Genomic DNA, 23,106 nt, shown 5'->3' with positions numbered 1-23,106 from the left:
TTTACTTATTTGCACAATTGAATTTTGTTTTTTGTCAAACTTCTAAAATTATTTGTAAGTACTTATCTGAACATAGCATGTGACATGTCTTGGGTTTTATCCATCAGAAAAACTCTGCTGGGCATCATAAAACTTTGCACAGCAATTTCCAAGCAAGTATACTTAGAAAAATATTGACTATTAGGAAATATTTTATTTATGCTAATTTTTCCTCCTTGTATACATTAGTGACTGCTTTAAAAGAACACCATTTTCACATAAAATAGTTAAGAAATCAAATAAAACAGACTTGTTTCAGTTGGCTCGTTAGTCTAGGGGTATGATTCTCGCTTTGGGTGCGAGAAGTCCCGGGTTCAAATCCCGGACGAGCCCTCTACTTCTTTTTTATGGTGCTTCTCATGGTTTATATATATCTGATTTTCTCAATTGGCTAAGTTAATAGCATCAACTGAGTTTTGTTTTTGCCATACTCCCAATAGAATTTGTACATACTTATGAATCTTGCCTTCATCATTTTTCAATTGCCTTTCTTCTATTTATGCATGATTTACACATAGCTTTTGACAAGTCTTGGGTTTTATCGATCAGACAAGTCCAAACTCTGTAGCCATTTTTAAATCTTGTCACTGCACTTTCCAAATAAGCACACAAAGAAAACTATCAATAGAATCTTACAGAAACATTTTAGTTGTTCAAAAAATAAGAGCATACTTATTCAAATTTCAACTGTATTGTGGAATATTAGGAAAACTGCAGGTTCCCTACTGTCTAGATAGCTTTGAATGTTTTAAAAGAATAGTCTCATTTTGAAACACAAAAAGTTCAAAAATGAAATTGCAAGGTTTTCTTTTGCCTTTCTGCTTTGTCTGGAAGCATGATTTGTACATTGCATATGACAAGTCTTTAGCTTTGTCCATGAGAGAAGTCCAAACTCTGTAGGCACTCACAAATCTTGTCCCTGCACTTTTCCTATATGCATACTTAGAAAACTATCTACTGGACCATAAGGAAATATTTTATTTATTCTACAAATTCATTTTTACATAAATGTATATGGTGTTTTTAAAAACAAAAAGCTATTTTCATTAAATCAATTGAAAAATCAATAGAAAAATGTTCAGGTAGGTGGCTTGTTGGTCTAGGGTTAAGATTCTCGCTTAGAGTGTGAGAGGTCCTAGGTTCAAATCATGGACGAGCCCAAATTTTCAGATTCTCTGACATAGTTCCATTATCTTATTGAAGACAATTACCTGAGTAAAATCTTCAAATGAATATTATTTTTTAAAAACTCACAAAATAGATTGGAATTACTTATTTGCACAATTGAATTTTGTTTTTTGTCAAACTGCTAAAATTATTTGTAATTACTTACCTGCACATAGCATGTGACATGTCTTGGGTTTTATCCATCAGAAAAACTCTGCTGGGCATCATAAAACTTTGCACAGCAATTTCCAAGCAAGTATACTTAGAAAAATATTGACTATTATGAAATATTTTATTTATGCTAATATTTCTACCTTGTATACATTAGTGACTGCTTTAAAATAATACAATTTTCACATAAAAACAGTTAAGAAATCAAATCAAACATGCTTACTTGATGACTCTATCATTCTCACTTTGGGTGCGAGAGGTCATGGGTTCAAATCCCGGACGAGCCCAAATTTTTAGATTCTTTGACATGGTTCCATTATCTTATTGAAGTCAATTTCCAGAGTGAATTTCAAATGAATATTGTTTTTTCAAAACTCTCAAAATAGATTGGATTTACTTATTTGCACAATTGAATTTTGTTTTTTGTCAAACTGCTAAAATTATTTGTAAGTACTTATCTGAACATAGCATGTGACATGTCTTGGGTTTTATCCATCAGAAAAACTCTGCTGGGCATCATAAAACTTTGCACAGCAATTTCCAAGCAAGTATACTTAGAAAAATATTGACTATTAGGAAACATTTTATTTATGCTAATATTTCCTCCTTGTATACATTAGTGACTGCATTAAAAGAATACCATTTTCACATAAAAACAGTTAAGAAATCAAATAAACCACACTTATTTCAGTTGGCTCGTTGGTCTAGGGGTATGATTCTCGCTTTGGGTGCGAGAGGTCCCGGGTTCAAATCCCGGACGAGCCCTCTATTTCTTTTGTACGGTGCATCTCATGGTTTATATATATGTGATTTTCTCAATTGGCTAAGTCAATAGCATCAACTGAGTTTTGTTTTTGCCATACTCCCAATAGAATTTGTACATACTTATGAATCTTGCCTTCATCATTTTTCAATTGCCTTTCTTCTATTTATGCATGATTTACACATAGCTTTTGACAAGTCTTGGGTTTTATCGATCAGACAAGTCCAAACTCTGTAGCCATTTTTAAATCTTGTCACTGCACTTTCCAAATAAGCACACAAAGAAAACTATCAATAGAATCTTACGGAAACATTTTAGTTGTTCTAAAAATGAGAGCATACTTATTCAAATTTCAACTGTATTGTGGAATATTAGGAAAACTGCAGGTTCCCTACTGTCTAGATAGCTTTGAATGTTTTAAAAGAATAGTCTCATTTTGAAACACAAAAAGTTAAAAAATGAAATTGCAAGGTTTTCTTTTGCCTTTCTTCTTTGTCTGGAAGCATGATTTGTACATTGCATATGACAAGTCTTTAGCTTTGTCCATGAGAGAAGTCCAAACTCTGTAGGCACTCACAAATCTTGTCCCTGCACTTTTCCTATATGCATACTTAGAAAACTATCTACTGGACCATAAGGAAATATTTTATTTATTCTACAAATTCATTTTTACATAAATGTATATGGTGTTTTTAAAAACAAAAAGCTATTTTCATTAAATCAATTGAAAAATCAATAGAAAAATGTTCAGGTAGGTGGCTTGTTGGTCTAGGGTTAAGATTCTCGCTTAGAGTGTGAGAGGTCCCAGGTTCAAATCATGGACGAGCCCAAATTTTCAGATTCTCTGACATAGTTCCATTATCTTATTGAAGACAATTTCCTGAGTAAAATCTTCAAATGAATATTATTTTTTAAAAACTCACAAAATAGATTGGATTTACTTATTTGCACAATTGAATTTTGTTTTTTGTCAAACTGCTAAAATTATTTGTTATTACTTACCTGCACATAGCATGTGACATGTCTTGGGTTTTATCCATCAGAAAAACTCTGCTGGGCATCATAAAACTTTGCACAGCAATTTCCAAGCAAGTATACTTAGAAAAATATTGACTATTAGGAAATATTTTATTTATGCTAATATTTCCACCTTGTATACATTAGTGACTGCTTTAAAATAATACAATTTTCACATAAAAACAGTTAAGAAATCAAATCAAACATGCTTACTTGATGACTCTATCATTCTCACTTTGGGTGCGAGAGGTCACGGGTTCAAATCCCGGACGAGCCCAAATTTTTAGATTCTTTGACATGGTTCCATTATCTTATTGAAGTCAATTTCCAGAGTGAATTTCAACTGAATATTGTTTTATCAAAACTCTCAAAATATATTGGATTTACTTATTTGCACAATTGAATTTTGTTTTTTGTCAAACTGCTAAAATTATTTGTAAGTACTTATCTGAACATAGCATGTGACATGTCTTGGGTTTTATCCATCAGAAAAACTCTGCTGGGCATCATAAAACTTTGCACAGCAATTTCCAAGCAAGTATACTTAGAAAAATATTGACTATTAGGAAACATTTTATTTATGCTAATATTTCCTCCTTGTATACATTAGTGACTGCATTAAAAGAATACAATTTTCACATAAAAACAGTTAAGAAATCAAATAAACCATACTTATTTCAGTTGGCTCGTTGGTCTAGGGGTATGATTCTTGCTTTGGGTGCGAGAGGTCCCGGGTTCAAATCCCGGACGAGCCCTCTATTTCTTTTGTACGGTGCATCTCATGGTTTATATATATCTGATTTTCTCAATTGGCTAAGTCAATAGCATCAACTGAGTTTTGTTTTTGCCATACTCCCAATAGAATTTGTACATACTTATGAATCTTGCCTTCATCATTTTTCAATTGCCTTTCTTCTATTTATGCATGATTTACACATAGCTTTTGACAAGTCTTGGGTTTTATCGATCAGACAAGTCCAAACTCTGTAGCCATTTTTAAATCTTGTCACTGCACTTTCCAAATAAGCACACAAAGAAAACTATCAATAGAATCTTACGGAAACATTTTAGTTTTTCTAAAAATGAGAGCATACTTATTCAAATTTCAACTGTATTGTGGAATATTAGGAAAACTGCAGGTTCCCTACTGTCTAGATAGCTTTGAATGTTTTAAAAGAATAGTCTCATTTTGAAACACAAAAAGTTCAAAAATGAAATTGCAAGGTTTTCTTTTGCCTTTCTTCTTTGTCTGGAAGCATGATTTGTACATTGCATATGACAAGTCTTTAGCTTTGTCCATGAGAGAATTCCAAACTCTGTAGGCACTCACAAATCTTGTCCCTGCACTTTTCCTATATGCATACTTAGAAAACTATCTACTGGACCATAAGGAAATATTTTATTTATTCTACAAATTCATTTTTACATAAATGTATATGGTGTTTTTAAAAACAAAAAGCTATTTTCATTAAATCAATTGAAAAATCAAGAGAAAAATGTTCAGGTAGGTGGCTTGTTGGTCTAGGGGTAAGATTCTCGCTTAGAGTGTGAGAGGTCCCAGGTTCAAATCATGGACGAGCCCAAATTTTCAGATTCTCTGACATAGTTCCATTATCTTATTGAAGACAATTTCCTGAGTAAAATCTTCAAATGAATATTATTTTTTAAAAACTCACAAAATAGATTGGATTTACTTATTTGCACAATTGAATTTTGTTTTTTGTCAAACTGCTAAAATTATTTGTAATTACTTACCTGCACATAGCATGTGACATGTCTTGGGTTTTATCCATCAGAAAAACTCTGCTGGGCATCATAAAACTTTGCACAGCAATTTCCAAGCAAGTATACTTAGAAAAATATTGACTATTAGGAAATATTTTATTTATGCTAATATTTCCACCTTGTATACATTAGTGACTGCTTTAAAATAATACAATTTTCACATAAAAACAGTTAAGAAATCAAATCAAACATGCTTACTTGATGACTCTATCATTCTCACTTTGGGTGCGAGAGGTCACGGGTTCAAATCCCGGACAAGCCCAAATTTTTAGATTCTTTGACATGGTTCCATTATCTTATTGAAGTCAATTTCCAGAGTGAATTTCAACTGAATATTGTTTTATCAAAACTCTCAAAATAGATTGGATTTACTTATTTGCACAATTGAATTTTGTTTTTTGTCAAACTGCTAAAATTATTTGTAAGTACTTATCTGAACATAGCATGTGACATGTCTTGGGTTTTATCCATCAGAAAAACTCTGCTGGGCATCATAAAACTTTGCACAGCAATTTCCAAGCAAGTATACTTAGAAAAATATTGACTATTAGGAAACATTTTATTTATGCTAATATTTCCTCCTTGTATACATTAGTGACTGCATTAAAAGAATACAATTTTCACATAAAAACAGTTAAGAAATCAAATAAACCATACATTTTTCAGTTGGCTCGTTGGTCTAGGGGTATGATTCTCGCTTTGGGTGCGAGAGGTCCCGGGTTCAAATCCCGGACGAGCCCTCTATTTCTTTTGTACGGTGCATCTCATGGTTTATATATATCTGATTTTCTCAATTGGCTAAGTCAATAGCATCAACTGAGTTTTGTTTTTGCCATACTCCCAATAGAATTTGTACATACTTATGAATCTTGCCTTCATCATTTTTCAATTGCCTTTCTTCTATTTATGCATGATTTACACATAGCTTTTGACAAGTCTTGGGTTTTATCGATCAGACAAGTCCAAACTCTGTAGCCATTTTTAAATCTTGTCACTGCACTTTCCAAATAAGCACACAAAGAAAACTATCAATAGAATCTTACGGAAACATTTTAGTTTTTCTAAAAATGAGAGCATACTTATTCAAATTTCAACTGTATTGTGGAATATTAGGAAAACTGCAGGTTCCCTACTGTCTAGATAGCTTTGAATGTTTTAAAAGAATAGTCTCATTTTGAAACACAAAAAGTTCAAAAATGAAATTGCAAGGTTTTCTTTTGCCTTTCTTCTTTGTCTGGAAGCATGATTTGTACATTGCATATGACAAGTCTTTAGCTTTGTCCATGAGAGAATTCCAAACTCTGTAGGCACTCACAAATCTTGTCCCTGCACTTTTCCTATATGCATACTTAGAAAACTATCTACTGGACCATAAGGAAATATTTTATTTATTCTACAAATTCATTTTTACATAAATGTATATGGTGTTTTTAAAAACAAAAAGCTATTTTCATTAAATCAATTGAAAAATCAAGAGAAAAATGTTCAGGTAGGTGGCTTGTTGGTCTAGGGGTAAGATTCTCGCTTAGAGTGTGAGAGGTCCCAGGTTCAAATCATGGATGAGCCCAAATTTTCAGATTCTCTGACATAGTTCCATTATCTTATTGAAGACAATTTCCTGAGTAAAATCTTCAAATGAATATTATTTTTTAAAAACTCACAAAATAGATTGGATTTACTTATTTGCACAATTGAATTTTGTTTTTTGTCAAACTGCTAAAATTATTTGTAATTACTTACCTGCACATAGCATGTGACATGTCTTGGGTTTTATCCATCAGAAAAACTCTGCTGGGCATCATAAAACTTTGCACAGCAATTTCCAAGCAAGTATACTTAGAAAAATATTGACTATTAGGAAATATTTTATTTATGCTAATATTTCCACCTTGTATACATTAGTGACTGCTTTAAAATAATACAATTTTCACATAAAAACAGTTAAGAAATCAAATCAAACATGCTTACTTGATGACTCTATCATTCTCACTTTGGGTGCGAGAGGTCACGGGTTCAAATCCCGGACAAGCCCAAATTTTTAGATTCTTTGACATGGTTCCATTATCTTATTGAAGTCAATTTCCAGAGTGAATTTCAACTGAATATTGTTTTATCAAAACTCTCAAAATAGATTGGATTTACTTATTTGCACAATTGAATTTTGTTTTTTGTCAAACTGCTAAAATTATTTGTAAGTACTTATCTGAACATAGCATGTGACATGTCTTGGGTTTTATCCATCAGAAAAACTCTGCTGGGCATCATAAAACTTTGCACAGCAATTTCCAAGCAAGTATACTTAGAAAAATATTGACTATTAGGAAACATTTTATTTATGCTAATATTTCCTCCTTGTATACATTAGTGACTGCATTAAAAGAATACCATTTTCACATAAAAACAGTTAAGAAATCAAATAAACCACACTTATTTCAGTTGGCTCGTTGGTCTAGGGGTATGATTCTCGCTTTGGGTGCGAGAGGTCCAAGGTTCAAATCCCGGACAAGCCCTCTATTTCTTTTGTACGCTGCATCTCATGGTTTATATATATCTGATTTTCTCAATTGGCTAAGTCAATAGCATCAACTGAGTTTTGTTTTTGCCATACTCCCAATAGAATTTGTACATACTTATGAATCTTGCCTTCATCATTTTTCAATTGCCTTTCTTCTATTTATGCATGATTTACACATAGCTTTTGACAAGTCTTGGGTTTTATCGATCAGACAAGTCCAAACTCTGTAGCCATTTTTAAATCTTGTCACTGCACTTTCCAAATAAGCACACAAAGAAAACTATCAATAGAATCTTACGGAAACATTTTAGTTGTTCTAAAAATAAGAGCATACTTATTCAAATTTCAACTGTATTGTGGAATATTAGGAAAACTGCAGGTTCCCTACTGTCTAGATAGCTTTGAATGTTTTAAAAGAATAGTCTCATTTTGAAACACAAAAAGTTCAAAAATGAAATTGCAAGGTTTTCTTTTGCCTTTCTTCTGTGTCTGGAAGCATGATTTGTACATTGCATATGACAAGTCTTTAGCTTTGTCCATGAGAGAAGTCCAAACTCTGTAGGCACTCACAAATCTTGTCTCTGCACTTTTCCTATATGCATACTTAGAAAACTATCTACTGGACCATAAGGAAATATTTTATTTATTCTACAAATTCATTTTTACATAAATGTATATGGTGTTTTTAAAAACAAAAAGCTATTTTCATTAAATCAATTGAAAAATCAATAGAAAAATGTTCAGGTAGGTGGCTTGTTGGTCTAGGGTTAAGATTCTCGCTTAGAGTGTGAGAGGTCCCAGGTTCAAATCATGGACGAGCCCAAATTTTCAGATTCTTTGACATAGTTCCATTATCTTATTGAATACAATTTCCTGAGTAAAATCTTCAAATGAATATTATTTTTTAAAAACTCTCAAAATAGATTGGATTTACTTATTTGCACAATTGAATTTTGTTTTTTGTCAAACTGCTAAAATTATTTGTAATTACTTACCTGCACATAGCATGTGACATGTCTTGGGTTTTATCCATCAGAAAAACTCTGCTGGGCATCATAAAACTTTGCACAGCAATTTCCAAGCAAGTATACTTAGAAAAATATTGACTATTAGGAAATATTTTATTTATGCTAATATTTCCACCTTGTATACATTAGTGACTGCTTTAAAATAATACAATTTTCACATAAAAACAGTTAAGAAATCAAATAAAACATGCTTACTTGATGACTCTATCATTCCCACTTTGGGTGCGAGAGGTCACGGGTTCAAATCCCGGACGAGCCCAAATTTTTAGATTCTTTGACATGGTTCCATTATCTTATTGAAGTCAATTTCCAGAGTGAATTTCAACTGAATATTGTTTTTGCAAAACTCTCAAAATAGATTGGATTTACTTATTTGCACAATTGAATTTTGTTTTTTGTCAAACTGCTAAAATTATTTGTAATTACTTTCCTGCACATAGCATGTGACATGTCTTGGGTTTTATCCATCAGAAAAACTCTGCTGGGCATCATAAAACTTTGCACAGCAATTTCCAAGCAAGTATACTTAGAAAAATATTGACTATTTGGAAATATTTTATTTATGCTAATATTTCCACCTTGTATATATTAGTGACTGCTTTAAAATAATAAAATTTTCACATAAAAACAGTTAAGAAATCAAATAAAACATGCTTACTTGATGACTCTATCATTCTCACTTTGGGTACGAGAGGTCACGGGTTCAAATCCCGGATGAGCCCAAATTTTTAGCTTCTTTGACATGGTTCCATTATCTTATTGAAGTCAATTTCCAGAGTGAATTTCAACTGAATATTGTTTTTTCAAAACTCTCAAAATAGATTGGATTTACTTATTTGCACAATTGAATTTTGTTTTTTGTCAAACTGCTAAAATTATTTGTAAGTACTTATCTGAACATAGCATGTGACATGTCTTGGGTTTTATCCATCAGAAAAACTCTGCTGGGCATCATAAAACTTTGCACAGCAATTTCCAAGCAAGTATACTTAGAAAAATATTGATTATTAGGAAATATTTTATTTATGCTAATTTTTCCTCCTTGTATACATTAGTGACTGCTTTAAAAGAACACCATTTTCACATAAAATAGTTAAGAAATCAAATAAAACAGACTTGTTTCAGTTGGCTCGTTAGTCTAGGGGTATGATTCTCGCTTTGGGTGCGAGAGGTCCCGGGTTCAAATCCCGGACGAGCCCTCTATTTCTTTTTTACGGTGCTTCTCATGGTTTATATATATCTGATTTTCTCAATTGGCTAAGTTAATAGCATCAACTGAGTTTTGTTTTTGCCATACTCCCAATAGAATTTGTACATACTTATGAATCTTGCCTTCATCATTTTTCAATTGCCTTTCTTCTAGTTATGCATGATTTACACATAGCTTTTGACAAGTCTTGGGTTTTATCGATCAGACAAGTCCAAACTCTGTAGCCATTTTTAAATCTTGTCACTGCACTTTCCAAATAAGCACACAAAGAAAACTATCAATAGAATCTCACGGAAACATTTTAGTTGTTCTAAAAATAAGAGCATACTTATTCAAATTTCAACTGTATTGTGGTATATTAGGAAAACTGCAGGTTCCCTACTGTCTAGATAGCTTTGAATGTTTTAAAAGAATAGTCTCATTTTGAAACACAAAATGTTCAAAAATGAAATTGCAAGGTTTTCTTTTGCCTTTCTTCTGTATCTGGAAGCATGATTTGATCATTGCATATGACAAGTCTTTAGCTTCGTCCATGAGAGAAGTCCAAACTCTGGAGGCACTCACAAATCTTGTCCCTGCACTTTTCCTGTATGCATACTTAGAAAACTATCTACTGGACCATAAGGAAATATTTTATTTATTCTACAAATTCATTTTTACATAAATGTATATGGTGTTTTTAAAAACAAAAAGCTATTTTCATTAAATCAATTGAAAAATCAATAGAAAAATGTTCAGGTAGGTGGCTTGTTGGTCTAGGGTTAAGATTCTCGCTTAGAGTGTGAGAGGTCCCAGGTTCAAATCATGGACGAGCCCAAATTTTCAGATTCTTTGACATAGTTCCATTATCTTATTGAATACAATTTCCTGAGTAAAATCTTCAAATGAATATTATTTTTTAAAAACTCTCAAAATAGATTGGATTTACTTATTTGCACAATTGAATTTTGTTTTTTGTCAAACTGCTAAAATTATTTGTAATTACTTACCTGCACATAGCATGTGACATGTCTTGGGTTTTATCCATCAGAAAAACTCTGCTGGGCATCATAAAACTTTGCACAGCAATTTCCAAGCAAGTATACTTAGAAAAATATTGACTATTATGAAATATTTTATTTATGCTAATATTTCTACCTTGTATACATTAGTGACTGCTTTAAAATAATACAATTTTCACATAAAAACAGTTAAGAAATCAAATAAAACATGCTTACTTGATGACTCTATCATTCTCACTTTGGGTGCGAGAGGTCACGGGTTCAAATCCCGGACGAGCCCAAATTTTTAGATTCTTTGACATGGTTCCATTATCTTATTGAAGTCAATTTCCAGAGTGAATTTCAACTGAATATTGTTTTATCAAAACTCTCAAAATAGATTGGATTTACTTATTTGCACAATTGAATTTTGTTTTTTGTCAAACTGCTAAAATTATTTGTAAGTACTTATCTGAACATAGCATGTGACATGTCTTGGGTTTTATCCATCAGAAAAACTCTGCTGGGCATCATAAAACTTTGCACAGCAATTTCCAAGCAAGTATACTTAGAAAAATATTGACTATTAGGAAACAATTTATTTATGCTAATATTTCCTCCTTGTATACATTAGTGACTGCATTAAAAGAATACCATTTTCACATAAAAACAGTTAAGAAATCAAATAAACCACACTTATCTCAGTTGGCTAGTTGGTCTAGGGGTATGATTCTCGCTTTGGTTGCGAGAGGTCCAAGGTTCAAATCCTGGACGAGCCCTCTATTTCTTTTGTACGGTGCATCTCATGGTTTATATATATCTGATTTTCTCAATTGGCTAAGTCAATAGCATCAACTGAGTTTTGTTTTTGCCATACTCCCAATAGAATTTGTACATACTTATGAATCTTGCCTTCATCATTTTTCAATTGCCTTTCTTCTATTTATGCATGATTTACACATAGCTTTTGACAAGTCTTGGGTTTTATCGATCAGACAAGTCCAAACTCTGTAGCCATTTTTAAATCTTGTCACTGCACTTTCCAAATAAGCACACAAAGAAAACTATCAATAGAATCTCACGGAAACATTTTAGTTGTTCTAAAAATAAGAGCATACTTATTCAAATTTCAACTGTATTGTGGTATATTAGGAAAACTGCAGGTTCCCTACTGTCTAGATAGCTTTGAATGTTTTAAAAGAATAGTCTCATTTTGAAACACAAAAAGTTCAAAAATGAAATTGCAAGGTTTTCTTTTGCCTTTCTTCTGTGTCTGGAAGCATGATTTGTACATTGCATATGACAAGTCTTTAGCTTCGTCCATGAGAGAAGTCCAAACTCTGGAGGCACTCACAAATCTTGTCCCTGCACTTTTCCTGTATGCATACTTAGAAAACTATCTACTGGACCATAAGGAAATATTTTATTTTATTCTACAAATTCATTTTTACATAAATGTATATGGTGTTTTTAAAAACAAAAAGCTATTTTCATTAAATCAATTGAAAAATCAAGAGAAAAATGTTCAGGTAGGTGGCTTGTTGGTCTAGGGGTAAGATTCTCGCTTAGAGTGTGAGAGGTCCCAGGTTCAAATCATGGATGAACCCAAATTTTCAGATTCTCTGACATAGTTCCATTATCTTATTGAAGACAATTTCCTGAGTAAAATCTTCAAATGAATATTATTTTTTAAAAACTCACAAAATAGATTGGATTTACTTATTTGCACAATTGAATTTTGTTTTTTGTCAAACTGCTAAAATTATTTGTAATTACTTACCTGCACATAGCATGTGACATGTCTTGGGTTTTATCCATCAGAAAACTCTGCTGGGCATCATAAAACTTTGCACAGCAATTTCCAAGCAAGTCTACTTAGAAAAATATTGACTATTAGGAAATATTTTATTTATGCTAATATTTCCACCTTGTATACATTAGTGACTGCTTTAAAATAATACAATTTTCACATAAAAACAGTTAAGAAATCAAATCAAACATGCTTACTTGATGACTCTATCATTCTCACTTTGGGTGCGAGAGGTCACGGGTTCAAATCCCGGACAAGCCCAAATTTTTAGATTCTTTGACATGGTTCCATTATCTTATTGAAGTCAATTTCCAGAGTGAATTTCAACTGAATATTGTTTTATCAAAACTCTCAAAATAGATTGGATTTACTTATTTGCACAATTGAATTTTGTTTTTTGTCAAACTGCTAAAATTATTTGTAAGTACTTATCTGAACATAGCATGTGACATGTCTTGGGTTTTATCCATCAGAAAAACTCTGCTGGGCATCATAAAACTTTGCACAGCAATTTCCAAGCAAGTATACTTAGAAAAATATTGACTATTAGGAAACATTTTATTTATGCTAATATTTCCTCCTTGTATACATTAGTGACTGCATTAAAAGAATACCATTTTCACATAAAAACAGTTAAGAAATCAAATAAACCACACTTATTTCAGTTGGCTCGTTGGTCTAGGGGTATGATTCTCGCTTTGGGTGCGAGAGGTCCAAGGTTCAAATCCCGGACGAGCCCTCTATTTCTTTTGTACGCTGCATCTCATGGTTTATATATATCTGATTTTCTCAATTGGCTAAGTCAATAGCATCAACTGAGTTTTGTTTTTGCCATACTCCCAATAGAATTTGTACATACTTATGAATCTTGCCTTCATCATTTTTCAATTGCCTTTCTTCTATTTATGCATGATTTACACATAGCTTTTGACAAGTCTTGGGTTTTTTCGATCAGACAAGTCCAAACTCTGTAGCCATTTTTAAATCTTGTCACTGCACTTTCCAAATAAGCACACAAAGAAAACTATCAATAGAATCTTACGGAAACATTTTAGTTGTTCTAAAAATAAGAGCATACTTATTCAAATTTCAACTGTATTGTGGAATATTAGGAAAACTGCAGGTTCCCTACTGTCTAGATAGCTTTGAATGTTTTAAAAGAATAGTCTCATTTTGAAACACAAAAAGTTCAAAAATGAAATTGCAAGGTTTTCTTTTGCCTTTCTTCTGTGTCTGGAAGCATGATTTGTACATTGCATATGACAAGTCTTTAGCTTTGTCCATGAGAGAAGTCCAAACTCTGTAGGCACTCACAAATCTTGTCTCTGCACTTTTCCTATATGCATACTTAGAAAACTATCTACTGGACCATAAGGAAATATTTTATTTATTCTACAAATTCATTTTTACATAAATGTATATGGTGTTTTTAAAAACAAAAAGCTATTTTCATTAAATCAATTGAAAAATCAATAGAAAAATGTTCAGGTAGGTGGCTTGTTGGTCTAGGGTTAAGATTCTCGCTTAGGGTGTGAGAGGTCCCAGGTTCAAATCATGGATGAGCCCAAATTTTCAGATTCTTTGACAGCGTTCCATTATCTTATTGAAGTCAATTTCCTGAGTAAAATCTTCAATTGAATATTATTTTTTAAAAACTCACAAAATAGATTGGATATACTTATTTGCACAATTGAATTTTGTTTTTTGTCAAACTGCTAAAATTATTTGTAATTACTTACCTGCACATAGCATGTGACATGTCTTGGGTTTTATCCATCAGAAAAACTCTGCTGGGCATCATAAAACTTTGCACAGCAATTTCCAAGCAAGTATACTTAGAAAAATATTGACTATTATGAAATATTTTATTTATGCTAATATTTCTACCTTGTATACATTAGTGACTGCTTTAAAATAATACAATTTTCACATAAAAACAGTTAAGAAATCAAATAAAACATGCTTACTTGATGACTCTATCATTCTCACTTTGGGTGCGAGAGGTCACGGGTTCAAATCCCGGACGAGCCCAAATTTTTAGATTCTTTGACATGGTTCCATTATCTTATTGAAGTCAATTTCCAGAGTGAATTTCAACTGAATATTGTTTTATCAAAACTCTCAAAATAGATTGGATTTACTTATTTGCACAATTGAATTTTGTTTTTTGTCAAACTGCTAAAATTATTTGTAAGTACTTATCTGAACATAGCATGTGACATGTCTTGGGTTTTATCCATCAGAAAAACTCTGCTGGGCATCATAAAACTTTGCACAGCAATTTCCAAGCAAGTATACTTAGAAAAATATTGACTATTAGGAAACATTTTATTTATGCTAATATTTCCTCCTTGTATACATTAGTGACTGCATTAAAAGAATACCATTTTCACATAAAAACAGTTAAGAAATCAAATAAACCACACTTATCTCAGTTGGCTAGTTGGTCTAGGGGTATGATTCTCGCTTTGGTTGCGAGAGGTCCAAGGTTCAAATCCCGGATGAGCCCTCTATTTCTTTTGTACGGTGCATCTCATGGTTTATATATATCTGATTTTCTCAATTGGCTAAGTCAATAGCATCAACTGAGTTTTGTTTTTGCTATACTCCCAATAGAATTTGTACATACTTATGAATCTTGCCTTCATCATTTTTCAATTGCCTTTCTTCTATTTATGCATGATTTACACATAGCTTTTGACAAGTCTTGGGTTTTATCGATCAGACAAGTCCAAACTCTGTAGCCATTTTTAAATCTTGTCACTGCACTTTCCAAATAAGCACACAAAGAAAACTATCAATAGAATCTCACGGAAACATTTTAGTTGTTCTAAAAATAAGAGCATACTTATTCAAATTTCAACTGTATTGTGGTATATTAGGAAAACTGCAGGTTCCCTACTGTCTAGATAGCTTTGAATGTTTTAAAAGAGTAGTCTCATTTTGAAACACAAAAAGTTCAAAAATGAAATTGCAAGGTTTTCTTTTGCCTTTCTTCTGTGTCTGGAAGCATGATTTGTACATTGCATATGACAAGTCTTTAGCTTCGTCCATGAGAGAAGTCCAAACTCTGGAGGCACTCACAAATCTTGTCCCTGCACTTTTCCTGTATGCATACTTAGAAAACTATCTACTGGACCATAAGGAAATATTTTATTTATTCTACAAATTCATTTTTACATAAATGTATATGGTGTTTTTAAAAACAAAAAGCTATTTTCATTAAATCAATTGAAAAATCAAGAGAAAAATGTTCAGGTAGGTGGCTTGTTGGTCTAGGGGTAAGATTCTCGCTTAGAGTGTGAGAGGTCCCAGGTTCAAATCATGGATGAGCCCAAATTTTCAGATTCTCTGACATAGTTCCATTATCTTATTGAAGACAATTTCCTGAGTAAAATCTTCAAATGAATATTATTTTTTAAAAACTCACAAAATAGATTGGATTTACTTATTTGCACAATTGAATTTTGTTTTTTGTCAAACTGCTAAAATTATTTGTAATTACTTACCTGCACATAGCATGTGACATGTCTTGGGTTTTATCCATCAGAAAACTCTGCTGGGCATCATAAAACTTTGCACAGCAATTTCCAAGCAAGTATACTTAGAAAAATATTGACTATTAGGAAATATTTTATTTATGCTAATATTTCCACCTTGTATACATTAGTGACTGCTTTAAAATAATACAATTTTCACATAAAAACAGTTAAGAAATCAAATCAAACATTCTTACTTGATGACTCTATCATTCTCACTTTGGGTGCGAGAGGTCACGGGTTCAAATCCCGGACAAGCCCAAATTTTTAGATTCTTTGACATGGTTCCATTATCTTATTGAAGTCAATTTCCAGAGTGAATTTCAACTGAATATTGTTTTATCAAAACTCTCAAAATAGATTGGATTTACTTATTTGCACAATTGAATTTTGTTTTTTGTCAAACTGCTAAAATTATTTGTAAGTACTTATCTGAACATAGCATGTGACATGTCTTGGGTTTTATCCATCAGAAAAACTCTGCTGGGCATCATAAAACTTTGCACAGCAATTTCCAAGCAAGTATACTTAGAAAAATATTGACTATTAGGAAACATTTTATTTATGATAATATTTCCTCCTTGTATACATTAGTGACTGCATTAAAAGAATACCATTTTCACATAAAAACAGTTAAGAAATCAAATAAACCACACTTATTTCAGTTGGCTCGTTGGTCTAGGGGTATGATTCTCGCTTTGGGTGCGAGAGGTCCAAGGTTCAAATCCCGGACGAGCCCTCTATTTCTTTTGTACGCTGCATCTCATGGTTTATATATATCTGATTTTCTCAATTGGCTAAGTCAATAGCATCAACTGAGTTTTGTTTTTGCCATACTCCCAACAGAATTTGTACATACTTATGAATCTTGCCTTCATCATTTTTCAATTGCCTTTCTTCTATTTATGCATGATTTACACATAGCTTTTGACAAGTCTTGGGTTTTATCGATCAGACAAGTCCAAACTCTGTAGCCATTTTTAAATCTTGTCACTTCACTTTCCAAATAAGCACACAAAGAAAACTATCAATAGAATCTTACGGAAACATTTTAGTTGTTCTAAAAATAAGAGCATACTTATTCAAATTTCAACTGTATTGTGGAATATTAGGAAAACTGCAGGTTCCCTACTGTCTAGATAGCTTTGAATGTTTTAAAAGAATAGTCTCATTTTGAAACACAAAAAGTTCAAAAATGAAATTGCAAGGTTTTCTTTTGCCTTTCTTCTGTGTCTGGAAGCATGATTTGTACATTGCATATGACAAGTCTTTAGCTTTGTCCATGAGAGAAGTCCAAACTCTGTAGGCACTCACAAATCTTGTCCCTGCACTTTTCCTATATGCATACTTAGAAAACTATCTACTGGACCATAAGGAAATATTTTATTTATTCTACAAATTCATTTTTACATAAATGTATATGGTGTTTTTAAAAACAAAAAGCTATTTTCATTAAATCAATTGAAAAATCAATAGAAAAATGTTCAGGTAGGTGGCTTGTTGGTCTAGGGTTAAGATTCTCGCTTAGAGTGTGAGAGGTCCCAGGTTCAAATCATGGACGAGCCCAAATTTTCAGATTCTTTGACATAGTTCCATTATCTTATTGAATACAATTTCCTGAGTAAAATCTTCAAATGAATATTATTTTTTAAAAACTCTCAAAATAGATTGGATTTACTTATTTGCACAATTGAATTTTGTTTTTTGTCAAACTGCTAAAATTATTTGTAATTACTTACCTGCACATAGCATGTGACATGTCTTGGGTTTTATCCATCAGAAAAACTCTGCTGGGCATCATAAAACTTTGCACAGCAATTTCCAAGCAAGTATACTTAGAAAAATTTTGACTATTAGGAAATATTTTATTTATGCTAATATTTCCACCTTGTATACATTAGTGACTGCTTTAAAATAATACAATTTTCACATAAAAACAGTTAAGAAATCAAATAAAACATGCTTACTTGATGACTCTATCATTCCCACTTTGGGTGCGAGAGGTCACGGGTTCAAATCCCGGACGAGCCCAAATTTTTAGATTCTTTGACATGGTTCCATTATCTTATTGAAGTCAATTTCCAGAGTGAATTTCAACTGAATATTGTTTTTGCAAAACTCTCAAAATAGATTGGATTTACTTATTTGCACAATTGAATTTTGTTTTTTGTCAAACTGCTAAAATTATTTGTAAGTACTTATCTGAACATAGCATGTGACATGTCTTGGGTTTTATCCATCAGAAAAACTCTGCTGGGCATCATAAAACTTTGCACAGCAATTTCCAAGCAAGTATACTTAGAAAAATATTGATTATTAGGAAATATTTTATTTATGCTAATTTTTCCTCCTTGTATACATTAGTGACTGCTTTAAAAGAACACCATTTTCACATAAAATAGTTAAGAAATCAAATAAAACAGACTTGTTTCAGTTGGCTCGTTAGTCTAGGGGTATGATTCTCGCTTTGGGTGCGAGAGGTCCCGGGTTCAAATCCCGGACGAGCCCTCTATTTCTTTTTTACGGTGCTTCTCATGGTTTATATATATCTGATTTTCTCAATTGGCTAAGTTAATAGCATCAACTGAGTTTTGTTTTTGCCATACTCCCAATAGAATTTGTACATACTTATGAATCTTGCCTTCATCATTTTTCAATTGCCTTTCTTCTAGTTATGCATGATTTACACATAGCTTTTGACAAGTCTTGGGTTTTATCGATCAGACAAGTCCAAACTCTGTAGCCATTTTTAAATCTTGTCACTGCACTTTCCAAATAAGCACACAAAGAAAACTATCAATAGAATCTCACGGAAACATTTTAGTTGTTCTAAAAATAAGAGCATACTTATTCAAATTTCAACTGTATTGTGGTATATTAGGAAAACTGCAGGTTCCCTACTGTCTAGATAGCTTTGAATGTTTTAAAAGAATAGTCTCATTTTGAAACACAAAAAGTTCAAAAATGAAATTGCAAGGTTTTCTTTTGCCTTTCTTCTGTATCTGGAAGCATGATTTGATCATTGCATATGACAAGTCTTTAGCTTCGTCCATGAGAGAAGTCCAAACTCTGGAGGCACTCACAAATCTTGTCCCTGCACTTTTCCTGTATGCATACTTAGAAAACTATCTACTGGACCATAAGGAAATAGTTTATTTATTCTACAAATTCATTTTTACATAAATGTATATGGTGTTTTTAAAAACAAAAAGCTATTTTCATTAAATCAATTGAAAAATCAATAGAAAAATGTTCAGGTAGGTGGCTTGTTGGTCTAGGGTTAAGATTCTCGCTTAGAGTGTGAGAGGTCCCAGGTTCAAATCATGGACGAGCCCAAATTTTCAGATTCTTTGACATAGTTCCATTATCTTATTGAATACAATTTCCTGAGTAAAATCTTCAAATGAATATTATTTTTTAAAAACTCTCAAAATAGATTGGATTTACTTATTTGCACAATTGAATTTTGTTTTTTGTCAAACTGCTAAAATTATTTGTAATTACTTACCTGCACATAGCATGTGACATGTCTTGGGTTTTATCCATCAGAAAAACTCTGCTGGGCATCATAAAACTTTGCACAGCAATTTCCAAGCAAGTATACTTAGAAAAATATTGACTATTATGAAATATTTTATTTATGCTAATATTTCTACCTTGTATACATTAGTGACTGCTTTAAAATAATACAATTTTCACATAAAAACAGTTAAGAAATCAAATAAAACATGCTTACTTGATGACTCTATCATTCTCACTTTGGGTGCGAGAGGTCACGGGTTCAAATCCCGGACGAGCCCAAATTTTTAGATTCTTTGACATGGTTCCATTATCTTATTGAAGTCAATTTCCAGAGTGAATTTCAACTGAATATTGTTTTATCAAAACTCTCAAAATAGATTGGATTTACTTATTTGCACAATTGAATTTTGTTTTTTGTCAAACTGCTAAAATTATTTGTAATTACTTACCTGCACATAGCATGTGACATGTCTTGGGTTTTATCCATCAGAAAACTCTGCTGGGCATCATAAAACTTTGCACAGCAATTTCCAAGCAAGTAAACTTAGAAAAATATTGACTATTAGGAAATATTTTATTTATGCTAATATTTCCACCTTGTATACATTAGTGACTGCTTTAAAATAATACAATTTTCACATAAAAACAGTTAAGAAATCAAATCAAACATGCTTACTTGATGACTCTATCATTCTCACTTTGGGTGCGAGAGGTCACGGGTTCAAATCCCGGACAAGCCCAAATTTTTAGATTCTTTGACATGGTTCCATTATCTTATTGAAGTCAATTTCCAGAGTGAATTTCAACTGAATATTGTTTTATCAAAACTCTCAAAATAGATTGGATTTACTTATTTGCACAATTGAATTTTGTTTTTTGTCAAACTGCTAAAATTATTTGTAAGTACTTATCTGAACATAGCATGTGACATGTCTTGGGTTTTATCCATCAGAAAACTCTGCTGGGCATCATAAAACTTTGCACAGCAATTTCCAAGCAAGTATACTTAGAAAAATATTGACTATTAGGAAACATTTTATTTATGCTAATATTTCCTCCTTGTATACATTAGTGACTGCATTAAAAGAATACCATTTTCACATAAAAACAGTTAAGAAATCAAATAAACCACACTTATTTCAGTTGGCTCGTTGGTCTAGGGGTATGATTCTCGCTTTGGGTGCGAGAGGTCCAAGGTTCAAATCCCGGACGAGCCCTCTATTTCTTTTGTACACTGCATCTCATGGTTTATATATATCTGATTTTCTCAATTGGCTAAGTCAATAGCATCAACTGAGTTTTGTTTTTGCCATACTCCCAATAGAATTTGTACATACTTATGAATCTTGCCTTCATCATTTTTCAATTGCCTTTCTTCTATTTATGCATGATTTACACATAGCTTTTGACAAGTCTTGGGTTTTATCGATCAGACAAGTCCAAACTCTGTAGCCATTTTTAAATCTTGTCACTGCACTTTCCAAATAAGCACACAAAGAAAACTATCAATAGAATCTTACGGAAACATTTTAGTTGTTCTAAAAATAAGAGCATACTTATTCAAATTTCAACTGTATTGTGGAATATTAGGAAAACTGCAGGTTCCCTACTGTCTAGATAGCTTTGAATGTTTTAAAAGAATAGTCTCATTTTGAAACACAAAAAGTTCAAAAATGAAATTGCAAGGTTTTCTTTTGCCTTTCTTCTGTGTCTGGAAGCATGATTTGTACATTGCATATGACAAGTCTTTAGCTTTGTCCATGAGAGAAGTCCAAACTCTGTAGGCACTCACAAATCTTGTCTCTGCACTTTTCCTATATGCATACTTAGAAAACTATCTACTGGACCATAAGGAAATATTTTATTTATTCTACAAATTCATTTTTACATAAATGTATATGGTGTTTTTAAAAACAAAAAGCTATTTTCATTAAATCAATTGAAAAATCAATAGAAAAATGTTCAGGTAGGTGGCTTGTTGGTCTAGGGTTAAGATTCTCGCTTAGAGTGTGAGAGGTCCCAGGTTCAAATCATGGACGAGCCCAAATTTTCAGATTCTTTGACATAGTTCCATTATCTTATTGAATACAATTTCCTGAGTAAAATCTTCAAATGAATATTATTTTTTAAAAACTCTCAAAATAGATTGGATTTACTTATTTGCACAATTGAATTTTGTTTTTTGTCAAACTGCTAAAATTATTTGTAATTACTTACCTGCACATAGCATGTGACATGTCTTGGGTTTTATCCATCAGAAAAACTCTGCTGGGCATCATAAAACTTTGCACAGCAATTTCCAAGCAAGTATACTTAGAAAAATATTGACTATTAGGAAACAATTTATTTATGCTAATATTTCCTCCTTGTATACATTAGTGACTGCATTAAAAGAATACCATTTTCACATAAAAACAGTTAAGAAATCAAATAAACCACACTTATCTCAGTTGGCTAGTTGGTCTAGGGGTATGATTCTCGCTTTGGTTGTGAGAGGTCCAAGGTTCAAATCCCGGACGAGCCCTCTATTTCTTTTGTACGGTGCATCTCATGGTTTATATATATCTGATTTTCTCAATTGGCTAAGTCAATAGCATCAACTGAGTTTTGTTTTTGCCATACTCCCAATAGAATTTGTACATACTTATGAATCTTGCCTTCATCATTTTTCAATTGCCTTTCTTCTATTTATGCATGATTTACACATAGCTTTTGACAAGTCTTGGGTTTTATCGATCAGACAAGTCCAAACTCTGTAGCCATTTTTAAATCTTGTCACTGCACTTTCCAAATAAGCACACAAAGAAAACTATCAATAGAATCTCACGGAAACATTTTAGTTGTTCTAAAAATAAGAGCATACTTATTCAAATTTCAACTGTATTGTGGTATATTAGGAAAACTGCAGGTTCCCTACTGTCTAGATAGCTTTGAATGTTTTAAAAGAATAGTCTCATTTTGAAACACAAAAAGTTCAAAAATGAAATTGCAAGGTTTTCTTTTGCCTTTCTTCTGTGTCTGGAAGCATGATTTGTACATTGCATATGACAAGTCTTTAGCTTCGTCCATGAGAGAAGTCCAAACTCTGGAGGCACTCACAAATCTTGTCCCTGCACTTTTCCTGTATGCATACTTAGAAAACTATCTACTGGACCATAAGGAAATATTTTATTTTATTCTACAAATTCATTTTTACATAAATGTATATGGTGTTTTTAAAAACAAAAAGCTATTTTCATTAAATCAATTGAAAAATCAAGAGAAAAATGTTCAGGTAGGTGGCTTGTTGGTCTAGGGGTAAGATTCTCGCTTAGAGTGTGAGAGGTCCCAGGTTCAAATCATGGATGAACCCAAATTTTCAGATTCTCTGACATAGTTCCATTATCTTATTGAAGACAATTTCCTGAGTAAAATCTTCAAATGAATATTATTTTTTAAAAACTCACAAAATAGATTGGATTTACTTATTTGCACAATTGAATTTTGTTTTTTGTCAAACTGCTAAAATTATTTGTAATTACTTACCTGCACATAGCATGTGACATGTCTTGGGTTTTATC

At 32.1% G+C, this 23,106-nt stretch overlaps 9 non-coding genes across 9 annotated transcripts; all 9 read left to right on the top strand.

Annotated features, from left to right (window-relative positions):
* Positions 1 to 300: 300 nt before the first annotated feature.
* On the top strand, positions 301 to 372 carry TRNAP-UGG (transfer RNA proline (anticodon UGG)). Its single transcript has one exon. It is a non-coding gene; the product is annotated as a tRNA-Pro (tRNA).
* A 1,698-nt stretch (positions 373 to 2,070) lies between these two features.
* TRNAP-UGG (transfer RNA proline (anticodon UGG)) lies at positions 2,071 to 2,142 on the top strand. The gene has a single exon. It is a non-coding gene; the product is annotated as a tRNA-Pro (tRNA).
* Positions 2,143 to 3,840: 1,698 nt separating this feature from the next.
* Positions 3,841 to 3,912, top strand: TRNAP-UGG (transfer RNA proline (anticodon UGG)). Its single transcript has one exon. It is a non-coding gene; the product is annotated as a tRNA-Pro (tRNA).
* Positions 3,913 to 5,610: 1,698 nt separating this feature from the next.
* On the top strand, positions 5,611 to 5,682 carry TRNAP-UGG (transfer RNA proline (anticodon UGG)). The gene has a single exon. It is a non-coding gene; the product is annotated as a tRNA-Pro (tRNA).
* A 3,930-nt stretch (positions 5,683 to 9,612) lies between these two features.
* On the top strand, positions 9,613 to 9,684 carry TRNAP-UGG (transfer RNA proline (anticodon UGG)). The gene has a single exon. It is a non-coding gene; the product is annotated as a tRNA-Pro (tRNA).
* A 3,468-nt stretch (positions 9,685 to 13,152) lies between these two features.
* On the top strand, positions 13,153 to 13,224 carry TRNAP-UGG (transfer RNA proline (anticodon UGG)). The gene has a single exon. It is a non-coding gene; the product is annotated as a tRNA-Pro (tRNA).
* A 3,467-nt stretch (positions 13,225 to 16,691) lies between these two features.
* Positions 16,692 to 16,763, top strand: TRNAP-UGG (transfer RNA proline (anticodon UGG)). Its single transcript has one exon. It is a non-coding gene; the product is annotated as a tRNA-Pro (tRNA).
* A 1,697-nt stretch (positions 16,764 to 18,460) lies between these two features.
* Positions 18,461 to 18,532, top strand: TRNAP-UGG (transfer RNA proline (anticodon UGG)). Its single transcript has one exon. It is a non-coding gene; the product is annotated as a tRNA-Pro (tRNA).
* A 2,159-nt stretch (positions 18,533 to 20,691) lies between these two features.
* On the top strand, positions 20,692 to 20,763 carry TRNAP-UGG (transfer RNA proline (anticodon UGG)). The gene has a single exon. It is a non-coding gene; the product is annotated as a tRNA-Pro (tRNA).
* The last annotated feature ends 2,343 nt before the right edge of the window (positions 20,764 to 23,106 follow it).

This window comes from Taudactylus pleione, unplaced genomic scaffold (assembly GCF_031769625.1).
Source record: "Taudactylus pleione unplaced genomic scaffold, aTauple2 ptg000317l, whole genome shotgun sequence".
Taxonomy (NCBI): domain Eukaryota; kingdom Metazoa; phylum Chordata; class Amphibia; order Anura; family Myobatrachidae; genus Taudactylus; species Taudactylus pleione.
This window is presented reverse-complemented; position numbering and strand designations above follow the sequence as displayed.